This window comes from Spermophilus citellus, assembly GCF_964194105.1.
Source record: "Spermophilus citellus genome assembly, chromosome: X".
Lineage (NCBI taxonomy): Eukaryota > Metazoa > Chordata > Mammalia > Rodentia > Sciuridae > Spermophilus > Spermophilus citellus.
In genome coordinates, this window is record NC_138190.1 from 78,007,128 (window position 1) to 78,023,287 (window position 16,160).

A 16,160-nucleotide genomic window follows, 5' to 3' on the forward strand; every position below is an offset into this window, starting at 1 on the left:
GCATCCTGTATCGTGACGATGGTGGACGAAGGGGGATAGCTAAGGCTGAACTGTGGCTGTATAGAAATACAACGACAAACAAGTTGGTAACACCCTAAAAGAAAGGCACGGGTCTTAAGGCGATAGAAAAGCACTAGTGTGGAAACCCATCTGCGTGCAATGGGAGGAAAGCCGGCAGAGTGCAAGGGCTTTCCAACACTAAGAGAATAACAAGGAAAGACATGTCGATCCCAGTGCAATGTCCGCAAGACTTGGGGTGCAACGACCATGTCAAAGATTTACTGTTTAATTTGCGCAAGCCAAACTTGAGGGGAGTTGCCATTTTCTAAAGCTGCAAGAGCTTGTATGATCATAGCTTTATCGTGAGCATTGCGGGCCTTGAGGCGACAGAGAAACCACAAGCAGAGAACCATACCGAAGCAACACATTGCACCAAAAATGCCTACCCCCACCCACTCTTTAAAAAAGGAAAAGGCAGAGGATATCCAATCGGTGAATTGACCCAAAGTTACGGGATCAACATGGGTACTGTTCAAGACAGCTATCTGGGTTAGTTGAGACTGGATCATGTCTTCCGCTGCCATGGACCAATTTCCGGCCAAGTATTCGCCAATGATACGGGAGGCATTCCTGGAATCATTAAATCTGACAGAGGTTATACATAAATGTGCACGTTGGTCAACACAGCCCAAAAGCACCAAATCAGCCAATTCTTCTACCTGAGCTTGGAGTAAATCTATTCTTTGGTTGGCAGCTAAAATCCCTGACAAAATATGTTGATTAATTGTATTCTGGGATTCAAGTATGGTGGAAGTTTGTTGAACAACTTGATTAATAGTGGCAGCAGTCTGCACTTGACTGGCCATGGCCACTCCGGCCGTGACCGCTGCAGCAGCAGATACCGCCACGGCTGTCACTATAGCAGCTGTGATTCCAAAATCCCTGCGGACTCTAAGTAGCTCAACAATGGGGAATTCGTCAGGGTCCGCAGTGACTGGGATTGGGACAAAAGTTGGAATTTTCATAACCACCGCTACAGTCCAAGAACCATTCCAACACTCAGATAAGAGACAGGCAACATTAGAACAATCCAGCACCCCTGACGAGGTGTCATTAGCCAAAAGGAGTAAGAACGGGGATTGGACACAGACCATTGCAGGGGGCAATGTGGCATTATGTAACAGAGAGTTGAACGAAACAGATGTGAGTCTTTTACCTCGTTCACTCTCCCTAACAGTGCCAGAAACATTAGCCAGCCAACTTTTGGCTCCCAGCAATTGAGCCAGTGCAGAAATATCAGCTGAAGCCCCCTTTTCATTGGAGATCAGCCATTGAAACCAGGACCAACCCACTCCTGTAGAGGAGTTGACACTGTTGTTAAAGTTATAAACATACCTCTTAAGAGAGGGGGAAAGGGAGAAACCTTTAGCAACTTGACGTTGCTCCCAAGAATGATCCTGACAAGGCGTAAATGTTGGGGGGAAACCAAGATTAGGGGTACAGTAAGGAGAGGCCTTAAAATGGGTGGCATTATAAAGACTATTAGAAGAAGGAGGCACTGGGATTAGTACCTCGGAGATAATAGCCAAGGTAGTTGTGTTTAAAGCAGAGCTATTTGCGGGGGTTCCTGAGCCTGTTTGTTCCCCTGAGACTACTTGGCTCAGCACAGCACTGAGAATGCTCCCTGAAACCTGACTGGACCGCAATGGGTCCTCCCAGTTAGTCAAATTCTTGGTCTTAAGGCTAATACAATGAGTGTTCCCAAGGCTGAAACAAAAAACTCCTGTGAGATTAACTTGAGATTGATTAAAAATGCTATCCACGTCCCCTCTAGGAGAGGCACAGGGAGCAGACATCTCACATGAGGTAGAGAAAAGAGTGGGGAGGACACTAGAATTACCATGAACCGGCATTGGCATTGGCCAAGCCCGTGCCACTGCCCACCACTGCATTGGTGTCATCTGTGTCATCGGCATCAGCACCAGAGCCAGAGCACTTAGCAGAATGAAGATCCTCATCACGGGATTGCTGTGGTATTTCCTGTTGCTGGTTAGCCGACGTCAAGACTCTTCTTGTCAGGCGTTCAGGGACCCACAACGGTTCCGTGCGATCCTGGGGAAAAACACATACAGATCCTCGTGCCCATGTCAGCACGGGGTCGGGGCCGTTCCATTGGCCCGTAAGAACATCTTTCCACTTAACATAGCCAATCACAGAGGGCTGAGGGGACACATGTCTATCGGCCGCAGAGCGATCATGAATATCCAAATTCAAAAAATTAATGGTAAAGAGAGCTAAGGACAGGCGTTCTTTAGGAGTATGTTCAGCACCTATTCCCCCCTTTTGTTTATGTAAAGTTTCCTTTAAGGTGCGATGAGCACGCTCAACAATGCCTTGCCCTTGAGGATTGTAAGGCAAACCATGAGTAAGTAGCACTCCCATAGTAGAACAAAAAGATGTAAATTGTCTTCCGGTATAAGCAGGTCCATTATCAGTCTTAAGGGACGTAGGTGCACCCCACGCCGCCCAGGCCTCCAGGCAATGAGTAATGACATTACGTGCCTTTTCTCCCGATAAAGCAGAAGCATGAATAATTCCAGAGTACGTATCAACAGAAACATGGACATACTTGAGGCTACCAAAGTCAGGTATGTGCGTCACATCCATTTGCCAGACAACCAATGGCTTCAATCCCCGTGGGTTCACTCCATAAGTAGGGGGATAAAGAAATGTGACACAATGGGGACAGTGTAATACTATCTGCCGAGCATCTGCTCTTGAAATAGAAAAACGCCTGCGCAGTGTTAAAGCATTAACATGAAAATTTTGGTGAAACAATTTAGCCTCCTCTAAGGAGGAAGCCAAACAGATCAACTGACCTCTAGTGGCTGAGTCCGCACAGGCATTACCCTGCGATAATGGACCAGGAAGAGAGGTGTGAGCCCGGATGTGCACTGGATAAAAAGGAGCAGTGCGGCCACGGATAAGCTGTTGAAGCTGATTAAAGTAAGCAGATACATTACGGGCATCACTAATAGCTCCCACAGCCTCCAGGATTTGTAGTGCTTGCACCACATAGATGGAGTCCGAAATGAGATTAAAAGGAAAAGAACACTGTTTTAAAACCTCAATAACAATTTGTAGTTCTACCCATTGTGGATTTCCAGGAGCAAATTGATGCTGGACAGGGGGAGAATCATTAATTACATAAGCTCCCATTCCAGACTTGGAACCATCAGTAAAAATGTTAACAGCCCCCGGAATGGGACTGGATGAAGTTACTTTAGGAAAAATGATAGGATGTTCTTTAACAAAATGGAGTAACGGATGAGAAGGGTAATGATTATCAATATCCCCTTGAAACGAGCAACATAGAATAGCCCAGTTATCTAGAGTAGCACACAAGACACTAAGTTGAGCTTTAGTGTAGGGTATAATAAGAGAAGAAGGTGATTGTCCGAAAAATTGAATGCTTTGTTGAATCCCTTTAAGTGCTAATGCTGCAACAGCATCAGGATAATATTCTAAGGATTTTCCTGGGGATACATGTGGGTGAATCCATAGCAAAGGTCCATCTTGCCACAGTACTCCAGTAGGCTGCCGCATAGTGGCAAGCACACATAACTGGAAAGGTTTATCACTCTGGAGCCTGCATAAAGTAGCATGTTGTATAGCTTCTTCTACTGTCATAAGGGCCGCTCTAGCCTCTTTGGTGAGGCTACGAGGGGAAGTAAGATCTGGATCACCCCTAAGAGTAGCATACAAAGGCTGTAGCATAACATTAGAAATATGTAAATATCCTCGTATCCAATTAATATCTCCCAGCAGTTTTTGAAAATCATTTAGAGTTTGGAGATCCTGAGCTCGTATGGTGATTTTCTGTGGTCGTAATTTGTCACACCCAATTGTTGCTCCCAAATACTTAATAGAATCCCCTGTTTGAATCTTTTCAGGTGCGATATGCAGTCCATATTGAGCTAACAACTTCACTAGGTCTTTATAGGCCTCATGAACTGTCTGCTCTGATTTAGCAGCCAATAATACATCATCCATATAATGAATGATCTTGATGGAGGAATACTTTTGTCTGAGAGGTGCGAGTGTCTTCCCCACATACATCTGACACATCGTGGGACTATTAGCCATTCCCTGCGGCAACACTACCCACTCAAACCTTTGATCTGGTTCCTCGTGGTTACACGAGGGAAGGGTGAAGGCAAAACGCTGCGAGTCTTTAGGATGCAAAGGAATAGAAAAGAAACAGTCTTTAATGTCAATAACAATAATGTGCCAACCCTGAGGAACCGAGGAGAGCAGAGGCAGCCCTCTTTGAATGGGCCCCATAAGTTGCATTTGAGCATTAACTGCTCGTAGATCATGCAGTAGGCGCCACTTCCCTGATTTTTTCTTAATGACAAATATGGGAGTATTCCATGGAGAAGTAGAAGGCTGGATGTGACCCAAGTCAAGTTGTTCTTTAACTAGAGCATGAGCTGCTGCCAATTTAACCGAGGGAAGAGGCCACTGAGGCACCCAAACAGGCTCCTCGGTGAGCCATGTTATGGGTATTTGAGCCCCAGCGGCCCCTAGGAAAAACCCAGACCAAATCTGTCAAGCTTTTGATGACCTTGTACAGGATGCTTACGTCCCTGTAAATGTTTTCCTAGTCCTAGACCTGGCCTATACCCCATATTTTGCATAATCTGTTGAGACACTGGGGAATAGTCATTACTAAGAGTGAACCCCATGTCTTTCATCAGATCACGGCCCCATAGAGAGATAGGTAAATCAAGTACATAAGGCTGAAAGGTACCATTATGTCCTTCTGGATCCTTCCAGACTAGATGTCTACAGCTGATCTGAGGGGCCTGGGCATATCCAAGTCCTCTCAAGGATTGATCAGAAGTCTGCACTGGCCATCCCTTAGACCAGTCCCTAAGTGCTATAATACTACGGTCTGCTCTGGTATCCAGTAACCCCACAATAGATTTACCTTCTATGCTTAATTCCAAAGTGGGGCGATTGCTCATATCTAGTGACAAATAGGCACAATTCCCTCCGGTGGTACCAATCTCATTCCCTGTCCGTGACCTTGAATCAGCAGGGAAGTGATTATGTAAGCTAGGCAAAATTAGCAATTGAGCAATCCGATCCCCTGGGGAGATGGACACAATGCCCCTTGGAGCTTCCACCATAACCTTTATTATCCCTACAGTATCAGGACTTATGACTCCGGGGAAAACATGAAGACCTTGTAAAATAGAGGATGCACGTCCAATTAGCAAACCTACAGTGCCAGGTGGTAGAGGCCCTGTAAACTCAGTTTCCACCAATTGGACTCCCATCTTAGGTGTTAATACGAGTCTGGAGGTGGAACAGAGGTCCAATCCCGCGGCACCTGTAGTGGCTCTCCGCGTTTCATGGGATGGCGTAGAGATGGCCATGTCTCGGGTTCGGGTGTGACATTCTCCACTGCCCCATATATTTGTGGGCCCTGGGGTCGAGGGCCCCGTCGGCCGTTTTTTGGCCCAGCTGAAATAGGCTGTCCATGGATGTCCCTCACTGATCTACACTCTCTTGCCCAATGCTTCCCCTTTTTGCATCTTGGACACAACCCCGGTAGACGAAGGCCATTGGAAAGGCCACCGTGAGAAGGTCCAGTAAAATTGTCTTTTTTGGAATTGTCTTTTTTGGGACATTCACGTCTAACATGACCGGGTTGACCACAATGGAAGCATGTTCCGGCGGCAGGACCGCCCCCTTTTGCAATCCGAAGGACAGCAGCTGCAAGACCTGCATTAGTTAAAGGTCCTCCAATCTCTCTACACACCTTCATCCATGCTTCTATGCCTTTGTTCTTATAAGGAGCGATTGCTGCTTTACATTCCTTGGTGCATTGCTCAAAGACCAATTGCTTAACAAGGGGCATGGCTCTATCAGGATCCCCAAAAATCTTTCCAGCGGCGTCCACCATCCTTGCTACAAAGTCTGAAAAGGGTTCTGTAGGGCCTTGTATAATCTTAGTCAAATTACCAGATACCTCTCCTCTATTTGGAAGTGACTTCCATGCCCGAATGCAAATGTTATTAATTTGATCATATACCTCAAGAGGGAATCCCGTCTGTTGATTAGCAAATCTACCTTGCCCCAAAAGCATGTCCTTATCCCAATGAGGGTGTCCCGCCGCATGGTTTTGGGCGGCCTGCTCTATTGCGCCCTCTAGCACAAATGCTCTCCAGTCCAAATATTTACCTGGGGAAACACAAGCCCGAACAAGGCTAGCCCAATCAGAGGGAGTCATACAGTATCTAGACAGACTCTCCACCTGAGTTAGTGTGAAGGCAGCATCCACCCCATAAGTGCGCACAGACTCCGCCAGAGTCTTCACAATTTTGAAATCTAAAGGCTCATGGAATCTTCCCCTATTATCATCCTGAAAAATTGGATAAGCAAGACCCATCTCAGCGTTAACAGCCCTCCATGTTTGAGCATGGAAAGCTCTCCCCGAAACACCCCCGCCATACGGCGGTGGATCCGGAGGATCACATTTCTTGAGCTCCTGTTTATTTTTGTTCCCTTCTCCTATAGCTAAACTCCCTAGCTGGCGAGACAGCCTCCCAAGCTCCTCCTCCTCATCCTCCTCTTCCTCTGACCCACTTTCACATGGGGGTGTGCGCAGCGCACTGAGATCTGGATACAATCGTCTCCTCCCCTGTTTCACGCTCCGCACACTTCCATCCTCCCGAGATACCTCACTTCCTGCATCTGGATACAATCGTCTCTTCCCCTGTTTCACGCTCCGCACACTTCCATCCTCCCGAGATACCTCACTTCCTGCCGTCTCCGATTTCTCCTCATGTAATTGTTCTAGAACTTCCTGTCCTTTAGTAAGTGCTTCCTGACATCTGCCATCTGTGAGGCAACTACGGACCATTTTCCAAAGGGGTATCACCCCGCCCTCTAATATGCCCTGCTCAGAAGCAAAGTCAAGATCTTTGCCTAATTTATCCCAACTAGGTATAGTAAGACTGCCCGAAAATGCAAACCACGGTGCAGCAATATCCAACTTCTGTAAAAATCTTTGTAAAGTTCTATGTTTCACTTCCAGGCCCTTGGAACGTAACAGGCCGTCTAGGGCCAGAAGAAGCGGACTTGAAGATGCGGCACCCATGACACAGCAACAAAAGAAACACTGAAAACAAAAGTGAAAGTACACAGTGCAGCTGCAATAAAATATAAAGCTCTCCCTTTCTTTGTAGAGGAGCTGACCCCGCTTTGATCGCGGATCCCACTTACTGGGACTATCCCCGCTTTGGTCGCGGATCCCACTTACCTGGGACTAACCGGTGCACCACCCCTGACGGCTGAAAGTTCTGGTTCCCGGGTTTCGGCACCACTTGTCGCGACCCCTTGCCCGCAAGGAAGACGCAACAACAGGAATCTTCTTTCAGCCGTTTATTCAGGCCCCTGATGTTTCTTCTTCTCTCTCCCGGACGCCCCTCCCAGCCTTAATAAAGCATCCCAAGCCCCAATGCGAAGCTGCTACGTGGAGCTTTCTCATAGGGTGTTAAAACATCACGTGCCAACTCTCCCAAATAAGGAGTTGTTTGTCACAGACCACAGCGGAGCCAGCGCCATCTTGTAATGGCGACCACAGTCCGAAGAAACGGCTCACCACAGTCATTACTATTCATAACAATTTCATCAAAAAAGTTTTTAGGAAGCTGTTAAACTCCCAGTAGCAAATGCAAATTATACAAAATTCTAATTCTCACTTGAAGGCTCTCAGTTGTTTTCCTTGAAGTGATAGGCCCATTTTATTCATTTTAGATAAAATATCTGCCAAATATCCAAGTCAGAAAATTATAGTTTTTCTGTCAGTCATTCTTTTGAGTAAAAATGGCACTCCCCCAAACAACCAGCTGGTTCAGTTTGCAACTCAATCACACCATAACTTTTTCTTGAGACAACCATAATACTGTGGTAAGTATCAAGGGAGCTTTTTGTGTACTTCTTATTTTCTCACATAGTATGTGAAAAAGATAGAAGTGTTGGGATTTAATAAAAGAGAATAATACTTTAAAAAATATTTTTAGTTGTCTATCAACAACTAAAAATATTTATTATCATTATATTTTATATTATAAAGTTATTCTATATTTATATTATTATAAAATTATTATATATTGTTATATTATATTATTAATTATACTATTATATTTATTTATATGCTGTGATGAGAATCAAACCCAGTGCCTCACACGTGGCAGGCAAGTGCACTACCGCTGAGCCACAGCTCCAGCCCCAATGACATACTTTTTTATGGTTTATTTTTAATTGTTTTTCCACCTGGAATTTTATTTATTTTTTAGTTGTTGCAACAACATACTTTTATTTTAGTATGCATCCACATTTCTGCATTAGTGGTCCTAAATAGAAAGGTGAAAGTCATGTCTATCAATATTAGGGATCTATCATGCACAATGCATTCTTTCTTAATCTTTGCTGAAGATAATGTGAAGTAGCAGCACCAAAGCCAAAGTACATACCAAATTCAAGGTTCTTTTTATTCTAGTAGTCAGATTCTAATCTACACCCAACTGGATTGTAAGAATGACCAAATGAGAGTCCTATTTGTTTAAAACTCCTTCAAATTTTAAAAGCAAAAGCAATTATAGAAAAATAAATTTAATTTGGTGGAATGAAGTGTGTTTACAAGTCTCAATGTGACTTTTCTCCAGGTGTAACCATCAAGGACTTTGAGAGCTGGCAGGTCTGAGTAACCCTGGTGTCTATTCTTTTCACCATATCAAAGCCCAAGCTGAAAAAAACATATCAGCCAATGAGGACAGTGAAGTGTGGCATTCCTGAGGACACAATATTGATATCCCAGGATGGTGGAGAATAAAGCAATTTGGTTCCAAAGCTAAATTAGAGAGATCAGAGTCTCTTTCCAACCTTACCAAATGGCTTCTGGCTAAATCAAGGAAGTATCATGGAAAGTACTAGGTAGTGACAGTGCAGGAAGGGAGTTCAGGAGAAAGAAGGACACAGAAGCTCTTGTATAAAGATGGGGTGAGAGAAGTTATGAGGAAATCCTTGAATTCCTTTGTAAAGATCAATTTCAGAAGGGAGTAGAGAGGGTTATAGTTTATACTCTAGCAAGGGGTGTTAGTAAAGCAAAGTGGAGAAAGGAGCATGGCTTGGAAGGGGCCTTCATTTTGTTAATATGTACAATTAATACATATTAATAAAATAATTGTATTGAGGATATTTCTAATAAAGCTGTTTTTGTACTAAAACATCTTAAAACCTAACAATAAATGAATTTTCTCTTATATTTACTTCTAATGAAATGGTAACTTTTCCTTTAAAAAACAACAGAATTCTGACAAAGCACTCATGTGTAACTTCTCTTGGTCCTACAATTTGCGACTACAACTTTTATTCTATCAAGCCACCCCAAGCTGGAGGCCTGTTGCAGGAAGGAAGTGAGGAAATCAGAGAGTGGAAGTGGGAGAAGGCAGAGACCTCAGGCAATGTAATCAGCAACAAGGTAGTTATATATGTTTTCAGAGTTGAGGTAGATGTGACTCACTAATTATAATGGGTTTCAATTGAAATATACCTTCTTGATTCCACATTTTTAGTGGTTACACTTGACAAAAAGATTTCACAGTGCAATCTATATATTTCAAATGGACAAAAATTAATATTACTTATAACATCTTCATGTTAATTGCTTATGAATGAGAATTTATTGCTTTTGAATGAGAATTTTTTTCCCATTACTTTGAGGTCCATAGACATATCTAAAAAATGTTAATGTGGAAAACTAAGATTGTTTAAATTGAATTGTGTGGTGGAGGTGCTGTGGTTTTTATTTTTGGTTAATTTTTATAACACTGTCAGGTGGCCATTGGAGTTTCATATGTTCTTTAGATAGCATTAGGCACCACGGCTCTTACAAGGCAAATCTGATGTTGTACTGGTTCTGCCATTTTTCCAGTACTGATATGGCTCTTGGGTTCAACACTTCATTAGAACTATTAACTCCATCCATTTTATTTTTTGTTATAAGTCTTACAAATTTGGGGGTGCTTCTGGGTATTGAGACCCACATTCTGTTTTAAGGTGATATATCTAGTTTCCATAAATTGTTCTCAGAGGCCCAATCATCATCCCTGTCCTTTCTTGTAAATATCATGTGTTCATCAATTTCTAGACCTCAACTAACTGAACCATCTCCCATTTCTTTATGGCCAGCTTTCTTCAAGTTCTTCCCATAGTCAAAACTGCAAGAGACTTATTCTCTCCTGGAATGAAATTGCCTGGGTTCATTTTCCACTACTTTGCTGTGTGACTTCAGGTAAGAAACTTAGACCTCTCCTGGTCTCAGTTTTCCAATCTGAAAAGTGGTATGATAATAGCAACTTCATACAGTTACTATGAAGATAAAATGCTTTGATACAATTTTGGCACAGGAAGGGGAAAGAACATTAGAAGAACTGACACAAGCCATTATATGCAGTTTCAAATCTCCTGACTACTCAGTGTGGAAACACCTAGGAATACCTTCATTTTACACATGAGAAATCTGAAACATGAAAATAATGGATGAAGAAGTGAGGATAGAAGCACAAGACTCTTATCCATAAGGGTCAAAAATGTCTTCTGGGATTCCTTAGTTCTCCATGGGATTTCTTGCAAGTAAAATTGACAGTAAAGAGAACTCCTATTCAATGAATCCTGCAAACCTGACTCCCAAATTAAATCATTTTAGCTTTTTCAGCAAGGTTATTTGTAAGTTCAGCTGGCTTTTTGTTTCCTGCAAATGCATGGCAGCGAAGAATACAATGACTAACAGTATACTTTGGAATTATAGCCATGACTCATGCTAAGGTGCCTTCAATTTTACCCACCATAGCTTTTGCACCATGGCCACAAATGACAACCAGTGAATAAGTAAAGTGATATATTAGTATTATTATAAAAATAGCTTTGACTTCAAGAACCTTTTGAATATGTCTCAAATACTCCCAGGGAAGTTCACAGAACACACTTTGAGAACTACTGACTGAGAGGCCACTTAAAATCATGCATTTCTACTATATTCCACAAGATGGTGGTATTATAATGCACATCAGAAATTAAATGTTAAGAAAAAATTGAATGATTTAAAATATTTGGTCAGTTTCAGAAACCAGAGTGGTCAAAATGTTCCCCCCTTTTTTTTTTCACTTAAGAAAGTTTCCTTGGTGAACTCTTGCAACACCAGATCCATCTTTTTGTCTGAGCCAGCACAGAACTTTGTGCCTGAATACTGTTTTAGTAATAGCTGCCTTCTACATAAACCTCATGTTAATTCGGAGAGTGACATTTTGCAATCATGGAAACCAAACGGCTCTTGAAACCTTATCATTTAGTGCTTTTTCATTAAGAAAATTTTGCCTTCTTCAAAATATGCTTCTACTTCTGTTTTTGCAAACCACATACTCTGCAACTCCACACTATTTTCTTGGAGATAGGATCCTTCGGTTCTGTAGTTCTTAACCTTAATTATTTATGGGAAAGACACACTCTTTTGAAAATTAGATGAAAGCTGTATACCCTCTTCCTAGAAAAAAAAACATATAATTTCATGGTGCTCAGATATACACTGAAGCTATGAGTGGGAGTAGGAAACTCTGCTTTAGAGGAGGAAACCATAGTCATGATCTGCAAAAAAAAAAAAAAAAAATGTTTTTGTCAACAGCAAACTGTATATAGGTGGTTCCATAATAATATATTGTCTAATGATGCTGTAGCTCTCTTAGTTTGTGTAAGTACATTCAAAGATGCTTGCACAATGATGAAATCAGCTAATGATGTATCTCCCAGAACTATAGCCCTCTGTAAGCATTAGGCAACATACGACTATGCTGTCAAACTCCATCTATCCCCTTCAGCTTTAGGTAAAACAGCAACACATATTAGAAAAAATGAGACTCAGAGTTTTAAATCCTCTCTCTATGCTCTTGTTGTTATTATGAACTTCATATGCTGTAAAATGGTGTTTTCATTCTCTGAAATGTTCACTCTTTTAGTCAATAAACATAAATATCATACTTCATCAGAATTTTGACGTGGCTCTTTAGCAAGCAGGACATTTCTCTTCACATTAAAAACTGTGTCCTCTTTTTCATATCCTCCACTAGTGCAGAACATTTTTTCCAGGCTTTATTTTTATAATCAAAAGGACCCATTTGTTTTTTAATATATATATAATTATAGTATTCAACATGATGTTTTCTCTTTATATCATAGACCAGCCACACCATCCTCAGGGTCTTTAACATTTTTTGATAAGTTCTAATGTCTGAATTTGTCCATTAAATTTGTATTCATTTAATTCTTGAAGGCTTTTCTTTCAGGCTTCTCTATTAATTGAAAAATTACCATAGGAAAATGCACATCTTAAGCCAATGGTTTAAGACATGTTCTTTGGAAAAGCTGATCCTATAAAAGGGAATTAGGGGTGTGAAATGTTTTATTTTCAGTTTTTAATATGTATATATTTTGACTATGGAAATTTTAAATGTATATATTCATGGCTGCCAGGTATCAAATTTAACACATTGTAGTATAACACTACCTTAACTTGTGAACTTTTTAATGAACTTTGTAATATAAATTAACCATAAATTTGAATTTATAGATTTGTATTAATGACATACCATTCTCTTTTTCTATTCTTTATTGGATGTAGTTCAGAATATAATTTGGTTCGGTATTAGGATTCTTCTGAGATCTTTGCCCTAAACTGTTAGTTACACTACTCCCACACATTTTTTTTTTTTTTAAAGAGAGAGTGATAGAGGGAGAGAGAGAGACAGAGAGAATTTTTTCAATATTTATTTTTTAGTTATCGGCGGACACAACATCGTTGTTTGTATGTGGTGCTGAGGATCGAACCCGGGCCGCACGCATGCCAGGCGAGCGCGCTACCGCTTGAGCCACATCCCCAGCCCCTCCCACACATTTTTTCCCCATCTGATTTCATCCCTCATATTTTCCCATACATACTACACCTCTGTCACATTTCTGTTTATCTTTCTCATCATTTTCTCATATATAAATTTTTGGCTTTCTCATTTATCCTTTTATATCCTGTCTGGCAAGGACTCCATTTGCCCTTCTTCACTCAGTCTTCTCAGTAAATCGATTTCTCTCAAACCCTAGAAGTTTTTGCCTTCTTAGCAATGCTACTCTCTTAGGCTCTTTCAATGGGCCACCTGTTCTGACAGCTGGGGACAAAGTTTAACTAAGGGGAGTGTGGTGTTTTTGTAAGGGGCTGAGGAAACACACAGCTCTGGCTTTGACTATAGTCAGCAGAGCTGAATCTAACCAGATACCACCAATCCAACACCATATTGCCTAAAGTTTACTAAAAAGTGAATAATAGTGTGAGGGCCTGGTGATGTATTCTATAGGAAGGAAAAATGGAGTGGCCTTAATCACTTAAATCTTTTTCTCCCCTTGGTTCAGACACTGATTCCATATATGACTTTTGGCAAATCACTTTCCTATCTGCATCTCAGTTTCCCCATCCTATGTACAGAGATAAAAGTTGGAGCAATTTGGCTTGGTGTCAAATTGGCTCTTTTACAAGGCTGTGTGATTTTGATTTCTTGCACTCTATGATGAGATGAGGATAAAAAAAATCAAGGCCCAGGGGTACTGGAATGGAAGAAAGGCCCTGAGGTTGAAAGTAGGTCAGTTCCAATAGAGGGAGAAAAACATGGGAAAGACCATACCAGAAGATATGTGGTGAGATGGCAAATAGATGGGGGAGAATATGAGCTTGAGGATAATGATGTATTTGAACAAATTGGCACAAAAAGTAAAGGTTTCTTGCTTTGAAATATTGTTCTGTCCTATACCTACAGTAATTATTCAGGCCCTTGGAATATCATACTGAACCTTTTAATGCTATCTGTCTTGTCCAATTATTTCTCAGATTTGTAATTCCTTCTGCACATATCCTCAGGTATGAATTATTTAAAATGTAGCCTGGTTCATATCATATCATATGTTTTTATTAGTGATTTATAGTCAAAATTAATAGTGTGGTTCATTATGACATCTTTATAAGTGCACATAACATATTATGCTCCATTTCAATCTCTAGTACTTTCCTATTCCCTCCTCTCCCTCTTCCCCTGATCTACTTTCTGTATTCTACTGGTCTTCCTTCTATATTTATGCTTATTTTGTAGCAGGGATTGAACCCAGGGACACTTAACCATGAGCCATATGCCCAGCACACTTTTTTTTCTTTAATTTTGAGAGAAGGTCTCACTAGGTTGCTTAGGTCCTTGCTAAGTTTCTGAGGCTGGCCTTAGAAAAAACTTCCTGCCTCAGCCTCCTGAGCCACTGGGATTATAGATGTTCATCACTGTGCCTGACTATTTATTGTTTGTATTGGTGCCTTATAATCACACATAAAGTGGAATTCATTGTTATATATTCATACATGAACATAGCATAGTGTGGTCAATTTCATTCATCAGTTCCTTCCCTTTCCCACCTCTCCTCTCTCCCCTTATATTTTCTTCCTCTACTCCCTTCTATTTTTATGAGACAGACACCCTGTCCTAATTTTTTATTCTTTATTTCTCTCTAGATTCCCCATATGAGAGAAAACATTTGACCCTTGACTTTATAAGTTTGGCTTATTTCACTTAACATATCAATTCTCTTCTTTAAAAGTATCAGCCAGCTTTTACTTGGAGGACTTTCTTTGCTTACCAACACTGGGTGCACTAAAGGCAGACTTGGAGCAGAAAAGACAGAGGTAGGAAGAGCTGCCTCTGGCTAGTTCTGAGGATCCCCCCAAAAAGGATGGGAACACCCAAAAGGTGATAAAAGGTGACTGGATTCCCCTGGGGGGGAAAAAGAATCATCCATTGATTTCCTCTTAGAAGAAAAATACAAACTCTTTAGCCTTGCAGTCCATGTCTTTGATTATCTGTCCTCAACCAGTTTCTAAGACTTGCTCCCTACTCCCTGTAGGTACTCAATGAATAGGACACACAGGATTTCATTTCCTTCCAATACATAATGCTTGTGCAAACCTTGGTGGAAAATCCTATCCACCCTTTATGGTCTGTTTCAGATGACCTTGTGCCTCTCAACACTCTTCTGTTTATTTGGAATACTCTGACTATACCCTTTATAGGAACTTACCACATTTTGATTTGTTGTGTCTTTTTGTTTAAACCTCCCTTGTTTAGAAGTAAAATTCTGGAAGGCAGTGACTCAGTGTCATCCATACTTGCATCTATTTCTTCTACTCAATCCCAAAATCATTCCAAAGAATGTATGGTGCTATGCACATTGTGACTCAGTAAATAGTTATTAAAGAAATTTAGAGATTTTAGAATCTCTTTTCTCTAAACCTTGCTTTTCCTTGTTCTGCTATCTATGTAATGAAAATGGATTTTGAGCCAGAAGACTTCAAGGAAACCATTATCTGGCAACGTTTGGGTAGTAGTTGAGGACTATTTTCCAGCCCTAACCTGATTTTCATATTTATCCAAACCTGGGAATTCTATAATCTACTGGGGGACGCTAAGAGAATGCATGGAAACCAATTATAACTGACTCTATTGAATTACATAAATAGCTATTGGGATTAGATTGAGGATGGTATCCATATGGATATATTTTCAGCTGTTTTACTTGATGCCCCTTTTATTCTTGCTATCCCATGTTTTGGTGACCCTCCATAAAGCAAACTTGCTTGCAGATTTCAGAGGTCTCATTCATGCTACATCTTTCCTCTCCCCAGTACCTCATGAGAAATGATAGTACACATTATTCCTAAACTTCTCCTCCAGAATAGCCTAAGGTTAAGCAGCATTTTCCTGGGAACAACTGGTAACATTTTATAAAGTAGAAAAAGGTGAAAATTGTATCTGTAGCCAACATGGACATCATTATTTTCTTGATGCAGAATCCTGAGATGTTTCAAGAAAATCAGGCGAATTTCAGTAGGAAAAGTTAACTCTGTGTCACAATGATCTGCCCTGTTCCCACTCTCTGCTTCCATATCTGTAGTAGCTTTGAAAATCAACAGCTCACAATTATGGTGAAAACCACCAGTCTGGGCAGCTACT

General features: G+C 41.2%; 1 long non-coding RNA gene across 1 annotated transcript; it reads right to left on the reverse strand.

Moving 5' to 3' along the window:
* Positions 1 to 543: 543 nt before the first annotated feature.
* On the reverse strand, positions 544 to 7,468 carry LOC308639708. Its single transcript, XR_014020102.1, has 3 exons — positions 7,334 to 7,468; positions 1,945 to 2,112; positions 544 to 630 (listed from the first exon to the last, which is right to left on the reverse strand). It is a non-coding gene; the product is annotated as an uncharacterized lncRNA (long non-coding RNA).
* Between the last annotated feature and the right edge of the window lie 8,692 nt (positions 7,469 to 16,160).